The following is an 18,323-nucleotide window of genomic DNA, read 5'->3' as shown; positions in this document are numbered from 1 at the left end:
TATGTAGGTTAATATCAGTATAATTAATGCGTGACAGGCCTGGAAAGTCTTATCAGTTAAAATCATTACACGAAAATTGAGAACAAGTTCTTCAGGCCACAGAATAGCTGCTATAGAAGCATTACGTCTAGTAGAACTTGAAGTAAGCCCATTGGCACATAGTAATGAAGAAATCAATAGCACTGGAGAGTGACCTTAGTGAAAATCAGTGTAGGCGTGCACTGTACCAGCGCATTTATTAGGTCACATTAAAAAAGTTTTGTAGAATGATTACTCGCCCGTTGCGAACCCATTGAAAATCAACTACTACACATAACGTATGATGCAAAAATTACCAAGCGTGGAGCTGCTGCCCAAAGACAAAAACAGTAAAATACTCTATGCTACTGAGGAATGCTGTAAGGAAAAGAAACACCATGTATACAGCAAAACGAAATTGCAAAACACATTGGTAGATACCAACGCAATGCTTCACAACATATCTATGCTTCTATTATCAAAGACAAACCAACAAGTACACAATTTTGCTTGACAGCTTCCAGCAGTCCTGATTTCATCGGAGGCGGTCGCTCCTCCACGCTGCTCCCTGCCCTGAGAGAGTATCTGGTATCGTAGCGCCCACATCCTGACAAGACTTGAGCCTGCATTAATTATATTTGTTTACCGCATTGCGCCAGTTCGAGTCAGAACGCTCGAATCTATCACCGCATTGTTGCGCTGCCCAGCCGAGTTAACAAGCGCTCATTAGCATACTACCGCGTCGCTAGTCTGAGAAAGCGCGCTGCAACAATATAATTTAGTGTGCTGCCTGGGTGGAATTTTCGGTGCCTGATTGTGAATACAGTCTGCGTTTTGTTGTTGATTTTGTGCCCCAACCCGATAGCGCTGTTTGGCTGACTGCCATTTTGTATCCTGTTGTTGTTTTGTGCCTCCCTGCCCTGAACTCCGCCCCGCTCCCGCCCCCCAGCTGCTCCTCCCTCGCCCCTCCCCCTCTACTCTCCATTTATGACAGATGCCTTTCCGCTTGGGCGTTCACGCGCAGCGGACGCGCCCCAGTCGCGCCGAAGGTGCGCCAAAGGTAAGCCCGTCTGCACCCGTCCGCGCCTGGACCGCGCCCAGCGCCAGACCCCCTGGTCCCTGCCGCTCCCAACCCTCTAGAATCACATATGATGCCGCTACTCTCCTCGCCCTCAACCCCGGACGCACCCCACTATGCTGCGAAGCTTCCCCAGGACGTACACACGGCCCATTCGCCTGCCTCTCCTGCAAGTTCAACTGCTTCAGGACCCTCACCAAACCCACATCCTCCACACACAGCTCCGAACTCAACAGCCTGAAATGCATCCTACTGAACACCCGCTCGGTCCACAGACATGCAACAGAACTCTGGGACCTAATCGACACTGCGTCACCTGACATCGCCTTCCTTACTGAAACATGGATGAACGCATCTTCTGCCCCCGACATCGCCATTGCCATACCGGACACTTACAAGATCATTCGAAAAGACCGCACCAATAAAACAACTGGAGGAGGCATCGCCATCGTCCACAGAAACACCATCAAAATCACAACCAGCTCCGACGACAATCTTGCAACCGCCGAACACCTCCACTTTCAGATCCACACCGACCCCAGGACCACCCTTAGAGGCACCCTCATTTACAGGCCTCCAGGCACCCGATCACAATTCAGCGACGACATCACAGACTTCATCAGCCCGCACGCCCTCCCCTCCGAGAACTACATTCTTCTAGGAGACCTCAACTACCACCTTGAAAACACACTCGACAACACCACCACCCTTCTGGACAACCTGTCCAATCTCGGACTCAAACAACTTGTTGACTCCCCCACTCACACAGCCGGACACACGCTCAACCCTATCTTCACCTCCAGCATGCACATCTCCTTCGATCGCACTACAGCTCTCCACTGGACGGACCACAGCTGTGTTCACTTCAACTACAAAACCACCCTTTCCCACAACCGTCCACAACCCATTCCCCGGAGAAAATGGAATAAAATTACCACCGACCAACTCCTCACATCACTCAACCAAAACCCTCCCACACTAGCAATGGACCCAGACCAAGCGGCCTCCAACCTCAGGCAATGGATTACCCACAGTGCGGACGAACTAGCACCCCTGAAAAAACACCAGTTGAAATCATCCAGCAAAAAGGCTCCCTGGTTCAATGATGACCTTAAAAAATCCAAGAAGACATGCCGCACCCTGGAGAAGAATTGGAGAAAAGAACCAACCCCTGACAATATGGCCTCCCTCAAGACAGCCACCCGCAAACACCACCAACTGATTCGATCCGCCAAGAAATCAGCATTCAAGGACCGTCTCGACAACAATTCTCATAACAGCAAGGAACTCTTCAATATCGTCAAAGAATTCACCAACCCTTCCGCAGCATCCAACGACATCACTAACTCCCAAGACCTCTGCGATGCGCTATCCTCCTTCTTCTACAACAAAAATGCCGACATCCACAACAGCTTCAAGAATACTCCCAGTGACCAACCCGCCCCACCCCCTTCAGATCCCACCCTTCCAACTAACAACCTCAGCTCCTGGAACCCAATCACCATTGAAGACACCATTCGCCTCATGAACTCAATCCACTCCGGCTCGCCCTCTGACCCCTGTCCCCACTACATCTTCAACAAAGCTGACTCCATCATTGCTCCCCAACTCCGCGATGTCATCAACTGCTCTTTCAACTCTGCCACCTTTCCAGAAATCTGGAAACACGCCGAACTCAGCGCCCTTCTGAAAAAACCCACAGCAGACCCCTCAGAACTGAAAAACTACCGACCCATATCCCTCCTCCCTTTCCCGGCCAAAGTCATCGAGAAAGCCGTCAACAGCCAACTCGCCGCCTTCCTTGAATCCAACAACTCCCTGGATCCCTCACAGAACGGCTTTCGAGCCAAACACAGCACCGAAACCGCCCTCATTGCGGCGACCGACGACATCCGAGCACTCCTAGACAACGGAGAAACAGTTGCCCTCATCCTACTCGACCTCTCCGCCGCCTTCGACACTGTCTGTCACAGCACCCTCATACAACGCCTCAACAACATCGGCATACAAGGAAAAGCCTTGGACTGGATCATCTCTTTCCTAGCCGGGAGAACCCAGAGAGTCCGACTCCCCCCATTCTACTCAGAGCCCACCGAAGTCATCTGCGGCGTACCTCAAGGTTCCTCACTCAGTCCCACCCTCTTCAACGTCTACATGAGTCCTCTCGCCTCCATCGCACGTCAACACAACCTCAACATCATCTCCTACGCCGACGACACCCAGCTAATCCTTTCCCTCACCAAAGACCCCAACACCGCCAAAACCAATCTTCACGAAGGTATGAAATAAGTAGCCGAATGGATGAAACAGAGCCGCCTAAAACTCAACTCAGACAAAACGGAGGTGCTCATCCTAGGATCCTCCCCCTCAGCTTGGGACGACTCTTGGTGGCCTTCCGCTTTGGGATCAGCACCCACACCCACAGACCATGCACGTAACCTTGGCTTCATTCTAGACTCCTCTCTCTCAATGTCCAGACAAGTCAACGCCTATCGTCCTCTTGCTTCAACGTCCTTCGCATTCTCAAAAAGATCTTCCGCTGGATCCCCCTCGAGACAAGAAAGACGGTCACCCATGCACTGGTCACGAGTCGACTAGACTATGGCAACACACTTTACGCCGGAATTACAACAAAATTGCAGAAAAAGCTCCAGCGTATCCAAAACGCGTCAGCGAGACTCATATTAGACATCCCGCGCCAAGAGCACATCACCGGACACCTAAAAAACCTCCACTGGCTTCCCGTCAACAAGAGAATTACTTTCCGCCTTCTTACCCACGCACACAAGGCCCTTTATAATCAGGGACCCGAATGCCTCAACACCCGACTGTCCTTCTACATTCCCACCCGCCAACTAAGATCATCCAATCAAGCCCTCGCCGCAGTCCCGCGCATCCGTAAAACCACCATGGGTGGCAGATCATTCTCCTTCCTGGCTGCCAAGACCTGGAACTCACTCCCCACCCACCTTCGCCTTACTCAGAACCACATTTCCTTCAGGAAAGAACTGAAAACCTGGCTATTCGACAAATAGTGAACCCCTCCCTCTAGCGCCTTGAGACCCTCTGGGTGAGTAGTGCGCTATATAAATGCCCGAACTTGAACTTGAACATACAAACATACATAAGATTGACACTACCAAAAGTAAAAAGGGCTTACCTTTCTACAAACGCTATATGTATGGTTTCCTGTGGGCTGAAACTGCCCAGTCGAAACAATATTTCCGTGTGTATTATTTGAATGTTTATAATGCATCTTTCATTATTTTGACAGTGGCAGCTCCTCCGCTATGACGGAGGAGTGTCTCCCCACTGCTTTTAAGCAGTGCGAAGAAGAAGCATAAAATGATAAAACTATAAGTTATTATCATTTTATGCTTCCTCCTGCTTAAAAATCCTGCTCTGCAATCAGAGAAGGGCAGGGGAGGAGTGGTTTGCCCACTCTTAAGTGCGCAATGACTAACCAGCCATGCACACCTTCCCCGTTCTCCATGTAGGCTGCATTCCAGCCTGCATGGAGAACAAGCCTATGCTCCCATTCCCTGGTTGAGCGTCCAATCAGGATGCTCAAAACCAATCAGAACGTTGCATTGCAGTGTTGTGATAGGTCATGGGAGCCTGGGTGCCTGCCAATCACAACACTGCATTGCAGGGTTTGATTGGTCGGTGGGGTCTGGCTATGCTTCCGTCCGAGATGGAGAAGAGCAGGAGTTGAGACACGGGACCCAGGGCAACGTTAAGTTTATTTGTTTATTTTTTAAATGAGCCCAACTCCCCGTGTGACCTGCCAACTGCGAGTTATGCCGGCTGCCGCTGTATTTTGAGATTGCATTAAACCACCTAGCCCACCATCACTACTCCAGGACCCCTGCGCTCACCACATCTTCATCAAAGGACTGGACCACATCAGCGTGGCCCTCATCTTGAGCCTGAATGACCCAATCATCACAGCCCATTACCTGGATGCCTGGCAATTCCCCACAGTAGTCTCCCTCCTCAAGAAACCCTTGGCAGACTTGAAGAAACTAGCCATTTACTGGCCTACCTCCATGCTACACTCCCCGGCAAAAGTCATGGAAAAGATGATAAACAAATGCCTAACCATCCTCTTCAGTAATAATCATCTCCTCTATACCTCTTAATCCAGATTTAGGCCCAACTGCAGTAGAGAGACCACTCTCATTGCCGCCACGGACGACATTCAGATGATCATAGACATAGGTGACACTGCAGACCTCATCCTACTGAGTTATTCCACAGCCTTCAATCTACCATTATCCTATGACTACATCAAAATCCTCATCCTACTGGAACTTTTCCAGTAGGATGAGTTCCACTGGAAACTCATCCAATGACTGCACAAAGCCGACTTCCAAAGTCCCGTATTTTGGTGCATTTGCTCCTTCCTGACAAGCTGCACCCTGTTGATCAGCCTCGGACACCATCAATCTCATCTGTGAAGTTCCACATGGACCCTCACTCAGCCCCTTGTTCAATGAATACACGACCCCACTCCCTGGCATCATCCGCACCCATGGAATTGTTATCGCTTTTTCTAAATGTGAAATTTCAGGTGACAAGTAATTTGTTAATACTAATTTTTTTATAATAAATGTAGTTGAATCCTATGGATTAATGATGCTGCACTTAAAACAATCTTACCTAGAGGCTTAGAAGTGTGTTTATTAACAAAGTTTAGTCATTCCATATTTTTGTAAAGACACCATTTTATTAAAATGGAAGTTGTTTTTGGTAATGTGTTCATCTTGCTCCTGCTCACAACCCCTCTCAATCAATGTCCCTCTGCATGTCTTCTTTCCTCACATATTTGCTGAGCAGAGGACACTATGATAACATTGTTTTTTTTCCCTTCAAGAGTATGTATTTTGAATTAAACTTTTCCACAATGTTCCTAAAGTATCATTTTGAAGAACATTTCCTATGGAAAGTCTGATGTAGGCTTGCTAGCATACTACTGTATGAGTGTTTGTTAGAAAGTATTTTACATTGTGTTGTACGTCTCTGGACTACGTTGCTGCTGTGGAAGCCAGTGGAAGATTTTCACTTCCTTAGAAATAGGTAAGTGCTGTAATAATTTTAATGACGATTTTGATACTGATTTGTAAAATGTGTGTTATTGCTAGTCATATCATGCTGAATTTGCAGTTTTGTTTATTACTTTATTTCACATTTGAATCATGGGTCAGAGAAGTTAGATACGTTTCAGTTAACTCAGTTATACAATGTGGATGTTAAAGGATATCCAAGTAACTGCTTTGTTTGTGAATTAAGACTGGTGAAATAATGTTTGTTTAATTTGTTGTTTTGTATCACTTGTTCATGTTTTGTTTTTTACATCACACTATTTCACCACTAACCTTGTATATTTTTATTTGATCTGTGGCATAAATAAGTGAAATTTGTTCTAAACTGAATCGTATCTAACTTCTCTGACCCATGATTCAAATGTGGAGTAAAGAACATAGAAATGAGCAGAAAATAAATGCCTCAAGCCAATATCAATTGAATTGTTGGTTCATAGTCTGTTAAATTAATGTAGCAGCATTTGAAAGGCGTTGGCTCCTAAGTACGGGCACTATCTTGGAAGGGTTAAATACCCTTTATATTCATTTTATGGTTACTGTTGGCACATTTATTTTAATCAACATTTGCTTTACCAGCAGATCATGCAGGTGGAGAGCCTGCCTGGATGATTGGGGGGTTGCCGGATCCCAGTTAATCATTTGTTTTAATTCCACCTGTTTTTACTGGCAGGCTGACATTAGCCCTGCCCCCTTACACTCCCCCCTTCATGGAGGGAAATTTAAACGAACTGGCAGTGCATCCGCACAGTGGACACGTGCAGCGGGCACGCCACTAGCGCCGAAGGTGCACCAAAGGCAAGCCCATCTGTGCTTGTCTGTACCCTGACAGCGCCCAGAGCCTGAACCCCTGCCATTTTGCTCCAAACTCGCTGTTCAGAAAGGTTTATACAAGGGAAGAGCTCACTACCATGCATGAAAATAGTAAATCTCAGTGCTACCCTTTGTTTGACTCATTTGCAGAGGCTGTATGTCTGAAACGTGGCTGCAATACATATGCGTTTCAAGTACAGACAGAGGACTGCTTAGAAACAGAAACTACAGAGCCTAAAACATCGCAGCACCCACAGGTTGCTGATATTAAAAGGAGTCACTGAGCGCTCATTAATTCATTATCTCTAGTGAAATATAAACTAGATGTTGCTGACCTGATAGACTCTCCGAGCTGGATATATTATTTGTTACCGAACCTTGGAGTGACCAGGCATCAAAACCAGAATTTGTAGCAGCAACACCACCAGGATATACAGAATACAGATTGGACAGAGAAATAAAAAGAGGAGGAGGTGGCCTGGCCATTTTTTATTCTTTTCACAATTAAACTTGTTATGATATCGCATAGTAAAGCCCTTTTTTACTATAGAATTAACTAAAGTCTAGATGTTTTAAGGGTTACTGCTATATCGCCTCCCCCGACAAACTTTTTCCAATATGTAAGTATTATACTGGAATCTTGTGCAAGCTCCACCGACTTTGCTCTCCTGGGAAACTTTTATTTTCATCTCCAAAATCTTATGGATAAAGATACTGAAATCTTACTTGAGATGACAACTAACTAAGGATTTTGGAAGGCAGTGGTAGGACCACCCATTCTGTAGGGCACGGTCTTGGTGGTATTTTTTCCAACAATCCCTCTTTAACGAACGTAGACATGTTACCTGTGACCTGGTCAGACCATCTAGTAATAGCGTTTTATATTAACTTATCAGATCACACACAACAAGATAGGATAGTCCCAAAAAATCTCACTTCTCAACCATAGGACAAATTACAGCCGACAATGCAAGATTCATCACTCCCAATTGCAAATGAGATTGATAGCATGGTTGATAATTACACTCCTGGCCATCAACCTACTTGCTCCACCTACGCCATTCTATAGCAAGAGATCAAACCCTAGGGCCCCTTGGTTTACTGACTCTCCTAGAGCTCAAAAACAAAAATGTAGAAGGCAAGAGCGCATCTGGAGAAAGAACTATTGCGACATTGAGAATAAAAAAGTATAAACTAGAACTGTTCATCTACAAAGTACTGACAAAAAAGAAATGGCAAAGAATTCCACAAAATAACTTTTTCAAACAGTGAGGAAACTTACATCATTAGATTCGGACACAACCAGCCACTATTGTCAATATTTTTGTAAAAGCCTAGCTACCTTCTTTCAAAACCAAGTCAAAGAGGTATATGATATATTCTCTTTTAGCAAGTCTACATTTGATACAGCCTCTTTTGACTCCCTCAACGAGAACTGTAACCTTTTTTCTAAATTTATTGAGCCTTCTCAAGAGCAGTTGATCACACTCATAAATTCTATGAAATCTGGATCCTCACTTGACCCTTGTCCTCCTACCGTAGTTAAGATGGCACCTGAACAAATTTCCCTAAACCTTATGGCAATTTACCAGCTCATGTTTAAGATGGACACTTTTCCTAATAAATGGAAAACTGCTTCTATATTGCCTCTTATAAAAAAAAGCATTGCTGGACCCCACAGACACAAATAGCTATAGACGCATCTCTAGATTACCATTCCCTGCAAACATTCCCGAAAAGATCATGAATCAGCAATTAGCAATATTCATACAAGTAAATAATATTCTGGAATCAACTCAGCATGGCTTTAGAAGCGAGCACAGCACAGAAACCACCTTAATTAAGGCAACAGAAAAGATTAAAGAAACACTAGATCAAGGAGGTAGGGCAGCTCATATACTACTCAACCAGTTGGCAGCATTTGACCCAGTGAATCATGAGCTGCTGACAGGTCGTTTAGCGGACATAGGTATCAGAGGAGAAGTCCTTCCTCTCTTAAAATCCTTCCTAACAAGGTGTAAATAACACGTTTCTCTTAAAAGGTTTACATCAGATTTCTTTTTAATACCCTGTGGTGTACCCCAATGATCATCATTGAGTCCAACCCTGTTTAATGTCTACGTTTCCAAACTAGAGATCTTGATCAGACAGTTTGGGTTCTCGCTAACCTCCTATGCAGATGACACACAGATTGTCATCTTGCTAACAGAGTGATATAGCCATGGACTTGAGATTCACAGAATGTAATCTAACAGTCAATATATGTTAGGCAACTAATTGCTTTATCATTTTAGAAAAATCCTTTTAGTCCCACTTTTGGTGGCCCTCAGAGTTAGCTATCTCCCCTATTCTGGTCAAATCAACCTGCAACCTGAGAATGATTATCGAACAGGTAAATGTGCTCTCCTCCTCAGTATTCTATACCATTAAACCCATCAAAAAAGTCCTGGCTTTTCTGCCCCCCCCCCCCTTTGCAAAAAAAATTAGTCACTATGATGGTGCTTTTGAAACTTCACAACTGTAATGGCCTCTATTTCAACCTACTTATGGACAAACTCCAGACCAAGCAAAACGCAGCCGCTCGACTACTATTGGGCATTCCCAAAATTTCAATCTCCAGCAGGTGCTCTTAAATAGCTTCAATGGTTACCAATCAGACAGAGAGTCATTTTTAAGTTGACCTGCATAGTGTTTAAAGCACTGCATGGAATGGGCCTTGACTTTTTTATGAGTAAATTCAAGTGGTAAATGCCATCAAGAACTCGGAGGTCTGCCACGGTACGCAATGGCCTGATTCCTAAACATAAGCGCACTTCGTGGGGACGAAGAAGTTTCATCCTTAATGCGTCAAATTCCTGGACAAACCTTACCACACATTTAAAAACAATGAAAAATCTTTTGGCTTTTAGGAAAGCCTTAAAAACCTGGCTGTTCAACTGCATTTCAAAAGTTCTGTTGACACTGACAACATTGAACTTTATAAAATAAATTAACATAACATAACATATTTTGAGATTTTTTAAATAAAACTCTTTAACTTTTTATTGATCCAGAACTCCATTATTGGGTGGTCAGAGTCACTATTCGATACACTTTGCTTTTTTATTAGTCTTTGTAGTGTGTTTATCTAGGAACCTGAATCGACATTCCTATTTTATGCCCTTGTCCGGTTATAAATCAATAATATCCATACAACGGCCTAAAAACCCTTTTCATAATTCAGTCGTAGCACATGCTGTCACATTAAGCAAGCCTACTCCTCCAGCCCCCTAGAAAGCACACCGAGTTCTCTAAACAAACCAAACCTCCAGCAACCTGGGAAATCCCCATTGCCTTTGTTTTGATTTCGCCCGAGAACTCCTGTAAAGCACTGTAAGAACGGGCAGTTCTTAGTGACATCTTTATTGACGTCTTATGTCCAACCTTACGTCAAACCCAGGCACCTTTCAGGTATAAATATACCAACGCTGCCTTAAGCAAACACACGGTGGTAATCCTGGAGCAGAGCAGCTATCTACTTCCGAAGAGCCCAGCTGATGCGAGAGCCCACGGACGCTGCCCCTCCCTTTTGACACGCTGAGAAAGACGCTGTCTTTTCTCCTGCCGAGAAAATCCAGCTCCGGCGTTTCCAGCCTACCCTTGCGGGTTGCTGGGATATCGAGTCCTGAGGGAGAGATACCAGACCTCCTGCTTTCTATTACCCAGGTACTGAACTGACTAAACCCTTACAGAGAATTCTTGAGTCAGATTCTTGGCAAAACAAACGTAACTTAAACTGCTACTTACTTACTCCTTCCCACGTATTAGGCTTAGGTCAGGTACACCGGGGTAGGCGTAGTTAGAAGCACCACTTGAGTACGATTAGTCAATGTATTTATGTATGTATCTATTTTATCTATTTTAAAGTATCATATGGCTAAGAAACCATATCAATGCTTTTACAGTATTATTTTACAATCCTGCTTTTACTGTACGCACTTTACTTTACTCTAAGTATTGCAATTGTAGCAATTCATTTCTCTTGCATGAGGAAGAAGACTGCTCAATAAATAATACCTTTTATTGAAAACGCCCGTCTCTCTTTTCTCTGCAATCTGGTGAAACTAAGTACGCACCTTTGACTGAGTGAAATAGCTGTCTTTTGTTTTCACACGACTCTAGAGATATACTCTTAATCAGGGAGAGCAAAGTTGTCATGTTTTATGGTTGTCAGAAGCTAATCCCTTCTTGTCTATCCAGGGAGGTTAAACTCCTCCTCGCTTATTCGAGAAAGTTTCTTGTGACCTCTGAGCTAGCTGGCAAAAACTTAAGTCTAATATAGTCAGTAGAGACCTAGTTAACCTCAGTCCTACGTCTACACTGCTGAATATATTATTCCAATGCGCAGAGCCTATTGGGACTATAGGAACTACACTACATGGCGCCCAACGTTTGGTAAGGCGATAAATCTAACGCAAGACATTAGAGTAACTCAGTCGTGCTTTTTCACACAGACCCTTACTCCCGTAAATACTCCAAAGACGTCTGGAGTGGGTAAAAGGTTCAAATCTGCCGTAACTTAGTAGGAAGAGATTTCTATGTATAGTTTTTGGTTTAGTCAACGTTGAAGGATACAGTGTTCCAAAATATTGTGCACCTAATCTTTGTTTCCTTGAAACTTGATCTGCAAAGAAAAACCTTTCTGCCAGTAAAATGGGGGAAAGTGAAGAAGAGAGGGAGACAGCTAGAATAGCAGCTCAACTCCAAGCGGATGACACAAGTCTCCTGCAGACCGACCCGGATGCAATACTCATTCCGGTCAACATAAGAAAAACTATAACTCTTAAACATAGAAAATGGACTAACATCGAAGGTGGTACAGTCATATTCGTAATTGAGGCACATGAATATCGGCAGACAGAGGTATTCTATTCATGGATAAACTTTCCACTAGCAAACGCTGTCACACATGAATTCCACTATTACAAAATAGAGGAACCTCCGGATGACTACACCCCTTTTGAGGAGGTGGAAATCCCATTAAAATACCAAGAGCACCTGCTCTGGTTTAAAGGCGCCCTAAAACATAATAATCACATCACCAGGCTCGGTCCACTAGGTAGACTAGGAGCAACGTGGCCGGTTCTAGCCAGCTACACACCACATCCAGACATCGAAAAAATGTCAATACCAGAACTTTTAGTCCACCTAAAAGTACTAATTAAAATACATAGACAATTAGTACAATATGTAATGCGGACTTCAACGGTCCAACCAACTGTTAACATTCCACAGCTGACCCCTCAACAGGGGAACACAAACAAAATTACACCACAGAACATACAGTCATGTCTGGGTAAGGTACCCATAAAACGGGAACAAATTCCATTCTGGTTAGCACAAAAAATCACTCAAATTGAGGCAGTATTTCCGGATACTACCCCTACTGAGAAACACAGAATTCTGACTATCTGCCTTCCAATGGGGATCGCACCACATGTGGAGGACTGTGACACTTGGGGCACAGTCTTTGCTTCCATTTACACAACAACACATGGTGTTCCGTCCATGGCGGTAATACCAGGGGCCAGATGTAGGTAGCCAAATACCGGTCGGTAACGGCCGATTTCGGCCGTTACCGACCGGTATTTGGCTTTTGACATGTAGGGGGCAGGAAACAGGCCATTTCGGTAATTTTACCGATTCGGTAAATATACCGGTCGGTAAATTTACCGACCAGTATTTTTACAGAATCGGTAAAATTGAGATGTAGGTGGGACTCTTCTGAGTCCCACAAGCCCTACAAAGTCGGTATTTTACCATCAAATTCAATTTGATGGTAAAATACCGATTCAGGTGTGCATGCACATGTGTGCATGCACACCTGTGCCATATGACAGGCAGACCTGCCCTTAGGGCAGGTATGCCTGCCACATGGCCCCCAAACCTTTTTTGGGGGTGCTAGAGGGTGTCAAAGTGACACCCCCTGCACCCTTGTCAAATTCGGTATTTACCGATTCGGTAAATACCGACCGGTAATGCCCCATTCATTCCTATGGGCTTCAAAGCCCATAGGAATGAATGGGGCATTACCGGTCGGTATTTACCGAATCGGTAAATACCGACTTTTAAAGATTCGGTAAATCCACATCTGGATTTACCTACATCTCGGTACTTCTATTTTACCGATTCATAAATACCGAATCGGTAAAATTCGGTATTTATGAGTCGGTAAAATAGAATTACCTACATCTGGCCCTAGATGTGTTAAGACAGATTCAAAACGAATACGGTCCAGAACCTGCTTTAATTCTGGGTATGAAATTACTGAAAGACTTCAAGCAGGTCTCAGCTTTATCATTAGCCAACATAAAAGGGGAAGCAGCATCTGTGGTGATCCGCCAGAAATTGAAAGAAACAGATATAGCAGAACAACCATTTGAACTTGCCAGAATCATAGAAAAATCCTATGAAGAACTAGGAAGAGATAGTTTGGGTGGGAAACCAGTAAAACCCCAACTAACTGAAAATCCTGAAAAAATATTTATTAAAAATAATCTAAACACTCCAAAAAAGAGCTAGGATTGAAATAAACAATTCACTCCCAAAGAAAAAAGACTCCAGTCCATAGGAAGGTCTCCTCGGCGGAGAGAAAGATCTCCGGACCAAGGACACAAGTCTCCCCAGAGGGAGCCCTTTGAGAAAAGATACAACCTTAGAAATAGGGATAATTTGAAGAAACCTGATAGATATCAAGATATTGATACACGTCCCTCTCGATCTTTTCAGACTTCCTCGCAGAAATTGGAAAGAAGAGGACGGTCAGAACACAGGGAAGAGCACGTCAAGTCCAAAGACAAGGAACCTGCTCATCAAAGTAAACAATTACAATTTCCAAAAAAGAAGGTAGCCAGCATTAAAGTAATCAAACATGCCGAGGATCCAGAGGACACAGCTGAAAAACGGAGAGTGGGCTCAGACAATGCTAGACAGCGCAGCAGAAGTGAGCATAGCTCGCAAGATCCTGATGAATCATCTGGAGACAGTGGACACGAATGAATACATTCAGGTGGAAACTGCAGATACCAGAGCTAGCAAACCTCATAAAATATACGAAATAACATTACGTATAGAGGGAGGTAAGACTAGGAAAATAAGGGGTCTATTTTGGGATAACCTTTCCAAAGGCTATGACATCCTTTTAGCTGAAAAAGACTGGCCACCAGAGTTTGTCAGGGAGTGCCCTCATGGCGAACAAATGATTATGCCTGCCTTCTCAAATCACATTCCAATTCATAAAAAATAAACACTTGCAAGAAAGTGGGCAGTAGCCCAAGCTCCTGCATCATATAAAAACCATGTTGGATGGGATGAGGACTCTCCTCCTCACAAAATCTAGCTAAAAGTCAACCAACTGCACAAAGGCAGTACCCAATTAAGCAAGAAGCTAAAAAACAGGTCAGGGAGATCTTAGATCAACTTGAATACCAGGGGGTGATTGAAACATGCACCTCACAAATGAACAATCCTTTGTTTCCTGTCTCCAAACCAGACAATTCATATCGACTAGTTTTGGACTACAGACACCTTAACTCATGTTGCAAAACTTTTGCAGTACAAAACTCACACAGTGCAGCACTAATGAACAACATCGTGCGCAAAAAATACAAAACAACATTAGACATCTCTAATGGATTCTTTTGTCAAAACATTGCACCTGAAAGCAGGTATTTGACCGCTTTCTCAATAATGGGCTCGCAGCGAAATTCTGTCGACTCCCACAGGGGTTCAAGAACAGCCCAGGATTATTCTCAGCAAGAGTAACAAAGTTACTACAGATGTATGATGATGAGGCATTATCTTATGTTGATGACATCTATCTAACAGATGATGACTTGGATACTCACTTGAAAAGAGTGAACACCATAATACTTGGGTTCGCAGCAGAGGGTTACAAATTCAACTTTAAAAAATCACGAATTGCCCATCTAACTGTCCTGTTTTTAGGATAGGAATTATCAAGTGAAGGCAAAAGCCTGGCAGACAATTTCTTAGAAAAATGCGCTATAATCCAAGCACCAAAAACGCTGAAAAACTTACAATCAATTCTAGGTTGACTGAATTTCGGAAGAACTTACATTCTAAATTATGCAGAGAGGGTTAAACCTCTCTACAAACTAATACAACCAGATTTTAAACAAATCAATTGGACTCAAAAACACACAGAAATTTTAAGATCATTGCAAACAGACATGTTAACAAAAACAAAATTGCAAACTCGCAACAATACACGCAACCTTGTAATCCGAGTCATCCCAGGAAGAAGCGGATTCACGTACCTAACCTCTAATGAGGGAGAAAAGGTACCACTAGCATACAAATCACACTTATACTCACAAGCTGAAAAATCATTCAGTCTTGCGAAAAATGTTGTAAATGCGGTTCAAACAGCTGTAGCAAAAGAAAGTGCCCAAGCCCAAGGCAGACGGATTACTGTTTTAACAGCAGAATCAGCCTTCGAGGCATTAACTAGCCCATGTAATTTAACTACCGTGGCATTAGATCCGAAATGGATACAATGGGAAAATTCTCTTGCTACAGACACAAGTGAAATACTATTTTGACCCGGAAATGAAAAAATTGAAATATCTAACATATGAAAAAGAATATCCTCTGCCTAACGACATTCTGCCAATACAACTTTACGCCTGCGTAATATACACAAACAGTTATGCAGAACCCTCAGTTTGGGGAAAGCAAGCCTATAACGCTACGTGCGAGGTTGTTAAAAACCAGTGGCGCGGAGGCAAATTGAGACCTCTGGTAACAATATCACAATCTGTAAAAGATAATTCAGGTCAACAAACTGAACTAATAGCTTTGAAAATGGCGCTAGATATTGCAGATCGCGAATTCCAGACACTAATAGTGTGCGATTCGCATTACTGCGTCAAATCATACAATAATGACTTGCAGAAATGGGTTCAAAACGATTACAAAGATGACACAGGTGCCACAATCAAGCAAAAATCGCTTTGGGAACAAGTAGTTCTTTTACAGAAAGAACTACAAAAGACTCACGTAATACATTCACTGAGTCATGAACGTGATGGCGTTCACTTTACAGGGAATTCATTGGCTGAGACAGCCACAGCAGAAGCAACTAAACCGGCTTCCGTAGCTACAAAAAAGCGTTCAGATAAATCCATAGACGGGGATACCTTGCTGGCGGTAAAAACGTCTTCAAAAGGCGACTGTGCAGCACTACCCGTGAACTATCCACTCAATTATACATACATAATCGATGCAAACTCTGTTCCTTTTGCTCGAATCCCTGGAGTGGGGGATAGAGTGATTCCAAACACGAACAGGAGAAACGTATTAATAGCAGACGCACACATGGGGGAAGGTCTAGGGCATTGAGGGATCTTGAAATCTCTGAGAGAATTACAATCAGAATACTGGTGGCCGGGAATGAGCCTGCAAAACTACAAATTTGCATTTTACTGTCAGAACTGCAACAGAGATCGCAGTGGCGAACAATTGACAGAACTGCATCAGGCTACTTCATCAATTTCGATGACTTTTCTGAGGATCCAAGTGAACCTGAGGAACAGCCAACAGAAACTAAGACTTTTAAAGACAAAGCAAAATACCTCTTTCATCAACTCAAAGAAACCTATCTGATTTCTCCATGGATTGAATTTTGGTTTGTGCTAGGTGTACTTTTCCTCCTGCTTTGGCTCATCATGGTACTGTGCTTGGGACATTTCATTGAGGGAAAATATAGTACAATGGACACAGCAAGTCAGAACATCAACTTGGTCCTAAAGCCACACAAGTCATCCCACATCGAGAAAAGAGAACTATCATCAGTAAATTTCACAGCAAATCCAATACCCGGTGGGGTAGCTTGGGACAAAACAGATTACAAAATGTATGGGCCGGTCGAGCTCTTGAAGTATCCGCATCAATTCAAGGTTTCATTAAGTGACTTTGTTAAACCGAGCACATTCTCTGATGATTGGGACTTTGAAAGTATTAATGATATGATGTCAGATTTGGTTACGTCTGCAAAATTTACAGAACATGATTATTTACAGGGTTCATCAAATTATGAACAGATGTATTTCTACAATCACTATGCTAACCATTATTTGCATAAATCTGCTCAACCTAGAAATGTTTTAAATTATAATCAATGGGAACATTGTGCAACTCCACCAAAAGGTAGTTCAAAAACATTTTATGAGAAATTCCCATACTTCTCAGGGTTTAACACAAGTGAAGCAGAAACGTTTTATTTCAAACTGTTAAATAAGACAGGAATAAAAACCATGCTGACAAACACTAAATTAATCTATTCAGAAACATTTTTTGAAAAAATGAACACATTTGGTTTTGATTTTTGGAAAAATAACATTGAAACAAAAACCATCTGGGGTACCAAAGATTGGCAGGTCCAAGGTATAGAATCATTATTTAGAGCCTGCATGATTCCAGAACAAATTATATTCTTGAATGATACCATTCAACAGACAACCTGTCTTGGCCTAGCCAAAATTAAAGACTTAAATAAACCGTCCATTCCAAAGCCAACACCTGACAGTAATAGCACTACAGATGTCGAGATAGACGTATCCTATATTTTTAACCAAAACAGAACACATCCTGATTGGAAGAAATGGTTGATCTGGCCCACAGACACAAATAACTGTCAAGATAGATTCCTGAACAAAATACAGGGGTTCAATTTGACCAGGCCAGACCCTAGATACTCCCAGAGACAACATCCAGGGATAGTTACAACATACAGTGTAGGAAAACTCTGCCTTGAATGGCTACAGACATCCACACTGGCAGAAATTAAGCAACACTTGACTTTACTTAAAGATGGTGCTGACTTACGTGATTTCATAATGGGACCACGCAAACAGCGTCAAAAACGTTTCATAGCGGCCGGTATATATGCAGCTTACAACGAAGCTTGGAAAATAATGCAAATTGAAACAGCAGAGAAAATACGGGAAATTGACCGTATTAATTTGGAAAAATCACTTTCTGTTGTGGACAATGGGTTAATGACCCTGTCTTCCAGAATATATTCACTGGACAGTATTGTATCATCTGCAATAGATATGATAGAACAGGACTTATTAATGTTACAACATGGACAGTCCCAATTGCGTTCTATTGTACAGCTTGGCTGGACGTTACAAAATCTGCGTTCAGGCTACGTGCCTTGGCGTTTAACCAACACAATGTCATTATTCTCTATCTTTAACCTTACTGATACACAAATCAGCTTGGCACAAAAAGGAGCGGAATATTCA

General features: G+C 43.2%; 1 protein-coding gene across 1 annotated transcript in view; it reads right to left on the bottom strand.

Moving 5' to 3' along the window:
• Positions 1–18,323, bottom strand: part of LOC144762544 (amine sulfotransferase-like) — a 698,038-nt gene that overhangs the window by 134,079 nt on the left and 545,636 nt on the right. The window lies entirely within an intron of this gene.

The sequence above is a fragment of the Lissotriton helveticus genome, chromosome 6, assembly GCF_964261635.1.
Source record: "Lissotriton helveticus chromosome 6, aLisHel1.1, whole genome shotgun sequence".
NCBI lineage: Eukaryota > Metazoa > Chordata > Amphibia > Caudata > Salamandridae > Lissotriton > Lissotriton helveticus.
The sequence above is the reverse complement of the archived record's forward strand: the minus strand, read 5'-3'. Positions and strand labels throughout refer to the sequence as shown.